The sequence below is a fragment of the Hyla sarda genome, chromosome 1, assembly GCF_029499605.1.
Source record: "Hyla sarda isolate aHylSar1 chromosome 1, aHylSar1.hap1, whole genome shotgun sequence".
Classification (NCBI taxonomy): Eukaryota; Metazoa; Chordata; class Amphibia; order Anura; family Hylidae; genus Hyla; species Hyla sarda.
Window position 1 is genome coordinate 149974853 of NC_079189.1, and position 12097 is coordinate 149986949.

Below are 12097 nucleotides of genomic sequence, written 5' to 3' on the forward strand. Positions count from 1 at the left end.
TGCTATTCACAGCACTGTGTCCTTTATTTCTGCTCACCTTTGAGCATGGAACAGACTGGGTATATTAAAAATGGTTTTTTTTTTTTTTGTTTTTTTCTCTCTGGGAGAATGGTTACCTAACTAGGTATAAAAGCAGCAAATATGTTTACAATTAAAGCTTTGAGTTTTCTGTATTTATTGTTGCATTATTTCAATGTGTGTCTTCTGTGCAATGATGCTACAACACATTTATTAAAGGATCAAATAAGACGGTGGGATTTCAGTCCGATGTAAAACAGTTCCTGTTAGAAGCCTGGGAACAAAAAGGTACCAAGGTATAAAATATGGTTTTGGTGCTAGGGTCCATGTCATGAAGGTTTATGTAACACAAATGATCTCTACATTTTGTGTTCAGACTGGACAAGTAAAAGCTTCTACAACGTATTTAAATATGTACTAACAGCCAATGCGCTCACACTCACTTAACCTTTATTTGCTCACTAACACTTTTTACTCTCACTGATATGAATATTCCCTAGGTTGTGCAGTGGCTTACACGCTCCAGGCCATGCAGAACAAGGACAGTGTTCAGCTTCAGGGCCTCTTGTCTTGCCCAGTGCTGGATTAAGAGCATCATGGGCCTTTGCTGAGAATTTTGATAGGCCTACAAGTGGCCGCAACCCAACAGCTGGGTTGTTAGCTAAGTAGGTATGTAGCCAGGTAGGTAGCTAGCTAGCTAACTCAGTTGTTTGCTAGCTAGGTAGGAAGATAGGTAGGTAGATAGCCAGGTAGCTAATTAGGTATGCCCCATGTGCCAGGCCCCAGCATTGAACTCTCCAGTGATGATCACTGCCGTCTGATGCCATCCCCCAAGTGACAAGGCTGGGTATAGAGAGGGGAGCACTAGGAAGGCTCCAGTCCTTCCTTCCATGCTGCTGGCCACTTCCCCACTGTGCTGCCTGGGTCAGAGAATAAAATGCTGCCCCCTTACTATAACATAACTCCAATCAAAATGCCCTCATATTCATTATTTTATATCATTAGATAGACTAGCAACACTTGAAGCCCCCAGACCAAATAGAGCGCCCTGACCCCAGAAGCCCCCTGACCACACCTCCGCTCCATACTTATTCCACCTAAACCCAACTCAAATAAATATATAACATTATAGGTAAAATAATTTTCCATGGCCAATAATACCAGCATACAAGGAGAAATAATATCACCATATACATATTATCATACTTTTACTGACCAAATCTTGTACACTGAGACCAATATTGCCAATAATTCCAGTATACAAAGAGGAATATTATCACCATACATATTATTATAATACTGTTACTGACCAAATCCTTTATATTGAGACCAATATTACCAATAATACTAGCATACAAGGAGTAAATGTTATCACCATACATATTACCAAATCTAGTATACTGAGACCAATATTACCAATCACCATATATATTACCATCATACTGTTACTGAGCAAATCCAGAGTACCGGGACCAATATTACCAATAATAACAGTATACATGAAACCAATTATATCACCACACACAGACTAAATAATATCATAACACTGAGTAAAAACCACTATACACAGACTAACAATACCAATATTACCAGTATAAATATAATACCGGCGCATCAGGAACACACTATACATCATACAGTGACTGACTAATGCACCAAACTGTTACCAAATAAAACCGCTGTACACAGACTGGTATTCACTCATACAGTGCCAATATAGAAGTAGATAACAGCAGTATACAGGATTTGTACACCATCTAAGTGATTCTATACAGGACCATATAGAGTTATATACAAGCTGTATATAGGATCTGCATACCATATAAGTGATTAACCCCTTGAGGACCGGGCCATTTTTAATTTTTCTTTTTTTCTCCCCTTCTAAAAATCATAACGCTTTAAATTTTCCACCTACAGACCCATATAAGGACTTGTTTTTTGTGCCACCAATTTTACTTTGTAATGACATCAATCATTTCACCACAAAATCTACGGCAAAACCAGAAAAAAAATTTTTTTTGGCTAATTTGGGAAAAAAAACAAAACACCATTTTGTATCTTTAGGGGGCTTTCAATTACATGCAGTGCACTTTTTGTTAAAAATTACACCTTATTTTTATTCTGTAGGTCCATACGATTAAAATGATACCCTACGTATATAGGTTTCATTTTGTTTTACTTTTAAAAAATTATAACTTTTTTGAACGAAAATTAGCATGTTTAAAATTGTCCTTTTCTGACCCCCTATAACTTTTTTATTTTTCCCTATACGAGGATGTATGAGGGCTCATTTGGGCAGTGATCTGTGATGGGACTTTTTGATCACTTTTTATAAGTTTTTTAGGATATAAAAAGTGACCAAAAATACGCAATTTTGGACTTTTTTTTTACCTATACGCCATTGACCGTGCAGTTAAAGTAACATTACATTTTTATAGTACGGACATTTACGCACGTGGCGATACCACATTTGTTTGTTTATTTTTGTTTACTTTTTTTTTTTTAAATGGCAAAGGGGGGGGGGGGTGATTCAAACTTGTATTAGGGAAGTAATTAGGGGGTTTAATCCCATTAGTGAGACTATATGTGTAAAACTTAATGGAAATGTAAAGTGTATGTTCACAAATGCCAGAAGCCTAGCAGATAAAATGGGGGAGCTTGAGGCCTTGATACTGGAGGAACATATTGATATAGTTGGGGTCACTGAGACATGGCTGGACTCCTCGCATGACTGGGCTGTCAATCTGCAGGGGTTTACATTGTTTCGCAAGGATAGAATGAACAGAAAAGGTGGTGGAGTCTGTCTGTATGTAAGAAGTGGTATGAAAGTCAGTGTGAACGATGCCATAGTGTGTGATGATTTTGAGGAGGTGGAATCACTGTGGGTAGAATTACAAAAGGAGGGAAATACTGAAAAAATAGTATTTGGTGTAATCTACAGACCCCCTAATATCACTGAAGAGATAGAAGGTCGGCTGCATAAACAAATAGAGAGGGCCGCCCGGGCAGGTACAGTGGTAATAATGGAAGATTTTAACTATCCAGATATAGATTGGGGCCGGGGGCTGTCTAAAACTACAAAGGGGAGAAAATTCCTAAATTTATTGCAGGATAATTTTATGGGCCAGTTTGTGGAGGACCCAACAAGAAGTGATGCCTTGTTGGATCTGATCATTTCCAACAACGCAGAGCTGATTGGTAATGTAACTGTGCGGGAAAACCTTGGTAATAGCGACCACAATATAGTTACTTTTGACTTAAAATGTAGAAAACAAAGACAGACGGGGAAGGCAAAAACATATAAGTTTAAAAAGGCAAACTTCCCTGGGCTGAGGACTGCACTACAGGACATAGACTGGGGGGAGATGTTCTCAAATACTGATACAGAAGGTAAATGGGACATCTTTAAATCAACTCTAAATAACTATACAGCTAAATATATACCAAAGGCGAACAAATATAAACGATTAAAACTAAATCCTACATGGCTGACAAATGAGGTTAAAAGAGCAATAAACAACAAAAAAATAGCCTTCAAAAAATTCAAATCTGATGGGTCAGCTATAACATTTAAACAGTACAAGGAGCTTAATAAAATCTGTAAAAATGTAATAAAAACAGCAAAAATTCAAAATGAGAGACAGATGGCCAAAGAAAGCAAAACTAATCCTAAATATTTTTTTAGATATATAAATACAAAAAAAACAAGGACAGAGCATGTAGGACCCCTTAATAATGATAATGGGGAGGTTGTCACGGGCGATCAAGAGAAGGCGGAGCTACTGAATGGGTTCTTTAGTTCTGTATACACTATGGAAAAAGGAGCTGACATTGGCCAGGTCAGTGCTGGTAACACATCATGTAATGTACTGAACTGGCTTAATGTAGAGATGGTACAAGGTAAGTTAAGTAAAGTAAATGTAAGCAAATCTCCAGGGCCGGATGGACTACACCCAAGAGTTCTTAGAGAGGTAAGTTCAGTAATATCTGTACCCTTGTTCATGATATTTAGAGATTCTCTGGTGTCTGGTATTGTGCCAAGGGACTGGCGCAAGGCGAATGTGGTACCAATCTTCAAGAAGGGCTCTAGGTCTTCCCCAGGCAATTATAGACCGGTAAGTCTAACGTGCATTGTGGGTAAATTGTTTGAAGGACTTATAAGGGATTACATACAGGAATACATAGGGGATAATAGTATTATAAGTGATAGCCAGCATGGGTTTACTAAGGATAGAAGTTGTCAAACCGAAGTTGCCTTGACAGAGGAATGGCTGTGGATATAGTGTTTCTGGATTTTGCCAAAGCGTTTGATACTGTCCCTCACAGACGTCTGACAGGTAAGTTAAGGTCCTTGGGCTTGGAAACTTTAGTTTGTAACTGGATTGAACACTGGCTCATGGATCGTACCCAGAGAGTGGTGGTCAATGATTCGTACTCTGATTGGTCCCCGGTTATTAGTGGTGTACCCCAAGGTTCAGTACTGGGACCGCTGCTGTTTAATTTATTTATCAATGATATAGAGGATGGTATTAACAGCTCTGTTTCTATCTTTGCAGATGACACCAAGCTTTGTAGCACAGTACAGTCTATAGAGGATGTGCATAAGTTACAGGATGACTTGGATAGACTAAGTGTCTGGGCATCCACTTGGCAAATGAGGTTCAATGTGGATAAATGTAAAGTTATGCATCTGGGTACTGATAACCTGCATGCGTTGTATGTCTTAGGGGGGATTAAACTGGCAGAGTCACTGGTAGAGAAGGATCTGGGTGTACTTGTAGATCATAGACTACAGAATAGCATGCAATGTCAGGCTGCTGCTTCCAAAGCCGGCAGGATATTGTCATGTATCAAAAGAGGCATGGACTCAAGGGACAGGGACGTAATACTCCCCCTTTATAAAGCATTGGTACGGCCTCACCTGGAATATGCTGTTCAGTTTTGGTCGCCTGTTCATAAGAGGGACACTGCAGAGTTGGAAAGGGTGCAGAGACGCGCGACTAAACTAATATGGGGCATGGAACATCTTAGCTATGAGGAGCGATTAAAGGAGTTACAATTGTTTAGTCTTGAGAAGAGACGTTTAACCCCTTAAGGACGCAGGACGTAAATGTACGTCCTGGTGAGGTGGTACTTAACGCACCAGGACGTACATTTACGTCCTAAGCATAACCGCGGGCATCGGAGCGATGCCAGTGTCATGCGCGGCTGATCCCGGCTGCTGATCGCAGCCAGGGACCCGCCGGCAATGGCCGACGCCCGCGATCTCGCGGGCGTCCGCCATTAACCCCTCAGGTGCCGGGATCAATACAGATCCCGGCATCTGCGGGAGTTCGCGATTTAAATGAACGATCGGATCGCCCGCAGCGCTGCTGCGGGGATCCGATCATTCATAACGCCGCACGGAGGTCCCCTCTCCTTCCTCCGTGCGGCTCCCGGCGTCTCCTGCTCTGGTCTGTGATCGAGCAGACCAGAACAGAAGATGACCGATAATACTGATCTGTTCTATGTCCTATACATAGAACAGATCAGTATTAGCAATCATGGTATTGCTATGAATAGTCCCCTATGGGGACTATTCAAGTGTAAAAAAAAAATGTAAAAGTAAAAAAAAAGTGAAAAATCCCCTCCCCCAATAAAAAAGTAAAACGTCAGTTTTTTCCTATTTTACCCCCAAAAAGTGTAAAAAACATTTTTTATAGACATATTTGGTATCGCCGCGTGCATAAATGTCCGAACTATTAAAATAAAATGTTAATGATCCCGTACGGTGAACGGCGTGAACGAAAAAAAATATAAAAAAGTCCAAAATTCCTACTTTTTTAATACATTTTATTTAAAAAAAAATTATGAAAAGTGTATTAAAAGTTTTTTATATGCAAATGTGGTATCAAAAAAAAGTACAGATCATGGCGCAAAAAATGAGCCCCCATACTGCCACTTATACGGAAAAATAAAAAAGTTAGAGGTCATCAAAATAAAGGGATTATAAACGTACTAATTTGGTTAAAAAGTTTGTGATTTTTTTTAAGCGCAACAATAATATAAAAGTATATAATAATGGGTATCATTTTAATCGTATTGACCCTAAGAATAAAGAACACATGTCATTTTTACCATAAATTGTACAGCGTGAAAACAAAACCTTCCAAAATTAGCAAAATTGCGTTTTTCGTTTTAATTTCCCCACAAAAATAGTGTTTTTTGGTTGCGCCATACATTTTATGATATAATGAGTGATGTCATTACAAAGGACAACTGGTCACGCAAAAAATAAGCCCTCATACTAGTCTGTGGATGAAAATATAAAAGAGTTATGATTTTTAGAAGGCGAGGAGGAAAAAATGAAAACGTAAAAATTAAATTGTCTGAGTCCTTAAGGCCAAAATGGGCTGAGTCCTTAAGGGGTTAAGGGGGGATATGATAAACATATATAAGTATATAAATGGCCCATACAAAAAATATGGAGAAAAACTGTTCCAGGTTAAACCCCCCCAAAGGACGAGGGGGCACTCCCTCCGTCTGGAGAAGAAAAGGTTTAGTCTAAAGGGGTGACACGCCTTCTTTACCGTGAGGACTGTGAATTTATGGAACGGTCTACCTCAGGAACTGGTCACAGCAGGAACGATTAACAGCTTTAAAACAGGGTTAGATACATTCCTGGAACAAAATAACATTAATGCTTATGCAGAATTATAAAACTACATCCCTTTCCCTTATCCCCTTACACCCTTCCCTTCAATTCCCTGGTTGGACTTGATGGACGTATGTCTTTTTTCAACCATACTAACTATGTAACATTTGTTAACTTTTTTAAACTTTTTTTTTTTACACATTTATAGCCCCCATAGGGAACTATAACATGCAATCTTCAGATTGCATACACTGATCAATGCTATAACATTGATCAGTGTTATCTGCGCTCTGCTGCTCCAGCCTGGATCTCAGGCATGGAGAAGTAGATTGCCGATCAGACTCAGAGACGGAAGGTAGGGACCACCCTCGCGTGTCCACATTTTAGACATGGCGATCCACTATGATCGCCACATCTAAGGGATTAATACCAGGCATCATCGTGATCAGTGATATCTGGTATTAGCCATGGGTCCCGGCCGTTGCTAGGTGCCGGGACAGACCTGCTATGACATGGGGTCAGGCCCTACGTCCTTAAGAGGTTAAATGGAAAAAGGGGGGTGATTCAACCATTTATTACCGAAGGGGTTCATTCACATTTATTAACCTTTTTTTTTTTTGCATAATTTATTAGTCCGCATAGGGGACTATTACATGCAATCCTTGGATTCAATACACTGCTCAATGCTATGCCATAACATAGCATTGATCAGTGTTATCTGTGTTCTGCTGCTTCAGCCTGGCGTGGCTGACTGGAGCTTCAGACCAACGAATGGACGGCAAGGAGGCAGGTAAGGGCTCTCCCGCCATCCTCTCAACTGATCGGGACACTGCGGTTTTACCGTGGTGGTCCCAATCAGCTCCGCTCAGATGCCAGGAGCCCTTTTTTTCTCCCTTATTTTAGACACCACAATCAACTCCTGAGCCCGTGTCATAGGAGAGCGGGACCCCAAGAGGTTAAAATGACATCTAGGGACTCACAGAAGACCTCTTTTCTGATCAGCATAGTCCTCTTTTCTTTTCCATCTGCCTCAGACTGCCATGATGACTTTTTCCAACGAAAGCTCAACTCTTCGGCATCTGCTGGACAAACATGTTAGACTTCGCATTTTTACAGTACCCTCCCGACATCTACACGATCTCCCCATCTATAGGTCCCGAACTGTTATAATGCCCCCTTTCCTGTCCACCACAGTAAAAGGGGGAAGGATAGTAGGTCTCCCTTAATTAGGAATATCCCCCACTAGGCAGGTAGTTCCACCATTAGGTAGGTATGTCCCACAGAAGTTAGATATTTCCCTTAATAGCTATGTCCTCAGGGAGGTAGTCCTTCCACAATAGGTAAATACATCCTTAGGTAGGTAGATTGACACCATCCCCAAGTTGATAAATATGACGTTAGGTAGGAAGGTTGTTAGCTAGGTAGGTATATAGCTAGGTTGTTGACTATGTAGGTAGGTTGCTAGCTAGGCATGTTCTTAGCTAAGTAGGTAGGTAGCTATCTATGTAGGTTAGTTAGGTCGATACCCAGATAGATAGCAATGTAGGTAGGGAGCTAGGTATATAGGTAGGTATATAGCCAAGTAAGTAGACAGCCAGGTAGGTAGCTATCTGGGTAGGTTATTACCCAGCTAGGAAGATAGCTAGCTAGGTAGACAGCCAGGTAGTAGGTAGTTGGGCAGCCAGGTGGGCAGGTAGTTTGACAGCCGGGTGGGTGGGCAGGTAGGTAGCCAGGTAGGTAGGTGGTCAGGTAGGAAGACAGCCTAAGGTAGACAGCCAGATGAGTGGGCAGTCAAGTTTTTAGCCATGTGGGTGAGTAGGCAGGTACTTAGACAGCCAGGTGGGTGGGTGGGTAAGGTAGTTAGACAGCCAGGTCGGTGGGTTTATTGTGGTAGTTAGACAATTGGATAATGAGGTAGTTAGAAAGCTAGGTAGGTGGTTGTTAAGGTAGTTAGACAGCCAGGTAGATGGGTATTTGGGTAGTTAGGTGGGTGGGTAGATAATTAGACAGGCAGGTGGGCGGCTAGTTAGACAGGCAGGTGGGCAGGCAGGTAGTTAGGCAGGCGGGTGGTTAGACAGTCGAGCGAGTGAATTAGACAGGCAAGTCGCCCCCCTTAAACATCTATTGGGGATCCGGGACAAGTATCCTTGATCCCCAAGCATGTGCGGCCAAAAAAAAACAAATTCTTAAAGGGGTATTCCAGTGAAAAACATCTTATAAGATGTCTGATCACAGGGGGGCCCGCTACTGGGACCCCCCACGATCTCCCTGCAGCACCAGCATTCTATGCGGGGCTGTGTCTCCAGTTTCGGAAACCTCCGGGACTGGGGACATGATGCCACGCCCCCTCCATTCATGTCTATTACGTCACGTCCCCAGTCCCGGAAACCCGGAGGTTTCCGAAACTGGAGACGCAGCCCCGCATAGAATGCGGGTGCTGCAGGGAGATCGCGGGGGGGGGGATAAGATGTTTTTGCCTGGAATACCCCTTTAAAGTATGGCTGGGCCTTCAGGTAGGGGCCTGGAGCGGCAGCTTCATCCACCCCTATGTTAATGCGGCCCTGGTCTTGTCTATTAGTGTAAACAATGTAACAGCTTAATTTTACCAGCCATTATACCAGAAATAAGCTGCCATCTTAGATGTCTGGCACCAACTTGTAATCCATAGAACCAAAAGACTTGACATGTTGAAACTGAGAAAAATGTTGGAAGGCCCCTAAGGCTAAGTTTCCAATTGGTTTTTTTGTGGCCCAAAAAAACCCAAGAAAAGAATGCCAGAAAAAACGCCACAGCATTTTTCGTGTTTGGTCTTGCGTTTTTTTCTGGCGTTTTTTGGCTTTGACATCTTTTCAACATTTGTTGGGTACCAAAAAAAAAGCATGCAGTAGTGATGGCAAAAAAATTATTTAATGAAATTTCTATTTTTTTATAACGAATTTTTAATAAATTTTTAAACAGGAATCAATTTATGTGGGCGGGCAGGGCACTAAAAATGTATCTGACAATAATAAAAATGTAGTGTGTGTTTCACTTTTTTTTTTTTTTTTTTTAATATTTTTTAGGTAGTACTAATACTCCTAGCATGGAACATGCATAATGTATAGATGCGGGTGGCCGCTCTTCTATGGTCCCCTGCACTGATTTATATATACACCTATTCATATTTCCCATAGAGAGTTGTGATTGGCTGGAACCATCTGGCCAATCACAGCTCTCTGCGGGAAATATGAATAGGTGTATATATACGGCAGTGCAGGGGACCATAGAAGAGCAGCCGCATCTATACATTATACAGGAGGATCGCAATGGATGTCAGAAGTGACACCCGGGTGATCTGTCTATTAGTACTGGAACTACTACTCCCATCATGGGACAATGTGTTCCATGCTGGGAGTAGTAGTACTACCAAAAAAATAAAGTGAAAAACACACTACATTTTTATTATTGTTGGCTACATTTTTAGTGCCCTGCCCGCCCACATAAATTGATCCCTGTTAAAAAATTTATAAAAATTTTGTTATAAAAAGGATAAATTTTGTTAAATACAATTTTTTCCATCACAACTGCATCTTTGAAATTTTTTTTTAATGGTACCGAAGAAATTTTATTTTAAAAAAAAAAGTATCTTCATCGCTTTTTTGGATCATTAAAGTCCAAAAAATATATATAAACAGCCTGTAAAAACACCAAAGTTAAAACCCACATGTCGTTTTTCTTGGTCGTTTTTTTTCTCCCATAAACTTTTATGAGAGAAAAATTTCACGATTTCAGGGGAAAAAACGCCATAGGCTCAACATGCTGCGACTTTGCAAAACCGCCAAGGAGCTAAAAAAGAGTAAATAGATGCCAAAAGGATTAAAAAAAAACGCCAAACTGAAAAACGCCAAGTGGAAAAAGAATTTTGCGATTTCTCATTGATTTACAGCTACTGGGTGCCGTTTTGGCAAGGTATTTTTTTTTTTTTTTTTTGGAGGGGAAAAACGCGCACAAAAAAACCAAGTGAAAACTTAGCCTCAGACATAATGATACTGGCTGATCTTGCCAAAAATTTATTTTTATGGGGTCTGGCTGCCTTTACACTTAAAACAAATGTATAATCCCTCAGTGCTCACTGATTTCTGGTGATGTGCTAATGTGCAGGAAATGATCACACACTGAGGCCGGTCACCACTGCAGCCAGTGATTGAGTGGATGTTTCCTATGTGTTGTGGCAATCGGCCTATGCAAGAATAATCTGGTAGCACCTTACCTCCTTTCTTTCAAATCAAAACCCATGAAAGCTCAGATGTGCTACATGTTTTATGTCGGGTATTTCAGCTTAGCTTTGATGAAGTGTATGAGGTGTAATTATAACTCCCCTTTATAGCAATTCTGCAGTTACCCCAAAAAGACTGTGTCACCCAGTTTACGGCTGTTCATTGCCAAACTATATCAAAATATAGACAAATGTTATTGAATGATAACATAAAAATAGATAAAAGCATAAAAGAGGGATAAGATGGATATGTAGAGGATATACTGTAATGTCAGATAATAACAAACGAGCTGTGTCAGTACTATCAGTATCAAATACCAAACAAATAGTATGGGATAAGTGATCGCTGGATACAAAGATGCATAGTATAGGTTAGTATAGTGAACTTACAAACTGCAAACATAAGTACAAAAACTTACATAACATAAAAGACGTATGAATACATTTTATTAGCAGGTGACATTGTATGCGCTTCTGTCATGCAGTTTGAGTGCCCTTTATGTGAGGGGGATAAGCCACCAAGTAGAATCGCTGTATCGGAGTGTGGCATTATTACTGCATAGCAACGATGTCACAGGCAATCCAACAGAGCATCATTTCTACTTATTGCAGTTTGCATGTCTACTGTACTAACCTATAGTATGTGCCTTTGTATCCAGTGATCACTTATCCAATACTGTTTGCTTGGTATTTCATATTGATACTACTTATTTTAAGTTATATTTGACATTACAGTTTGTGTGACATTATATACTGTTCATGTCATCTGGACTGTTAACCACCACCTAGTCTTCTGTAAGTGCAATTTTGTGCCAGATCCCTCTTTTTTTATGCTTTTATCTATTTTATGTGTAAGTTATCAATAACATTTGTCTATATTTTGATTTATTTGTAACTGGCGCTTTTTTGTTAGTTGATAGCAATTCTACCGTATCAAGCTGCATCTAAATTAATAATAATGCTCATTATAGTTATGTGTGACATGTTTTCCCGATTCTAGACCTCATAAAACGGCCATATTCTGCAAATTTTCTTTTTAAAGAGGTATAATGTGGAAAACTTATTATTTTTTTTTTTAAATCAACTGGTGCCGGAAAGTTAAACAGATTTGTAAATCATTTCTATAAAAAAAATCTTAATCCTTCCAGTACTTTTTGGGGGCTGTATACTAAAGAGAAATCCAAAAAGAA

General features: G+C 40.2%; 1 protein-coding gene across 1 annotated transcript in view; it reads right to left on the minus strand.

The window, feature by feature from the left end:
• Nucleotides 1-235: 235 nt before the first annotated feature.
• LOC130359485 (uncharacterized) overlaps nucleotides 236-12097 on the minus strand; it is a 33520-nt gene continuing 21658 nt past the window's right edge. The window contains exon 8 of the mRNA XM_056562859.1: nucleotides 236-292. The gene's annotated coding sequence lies outside the window, so the exon portion shown is untranslated. The remainder of the gene's footprint in view (nucleotides 293-12097) is intronic.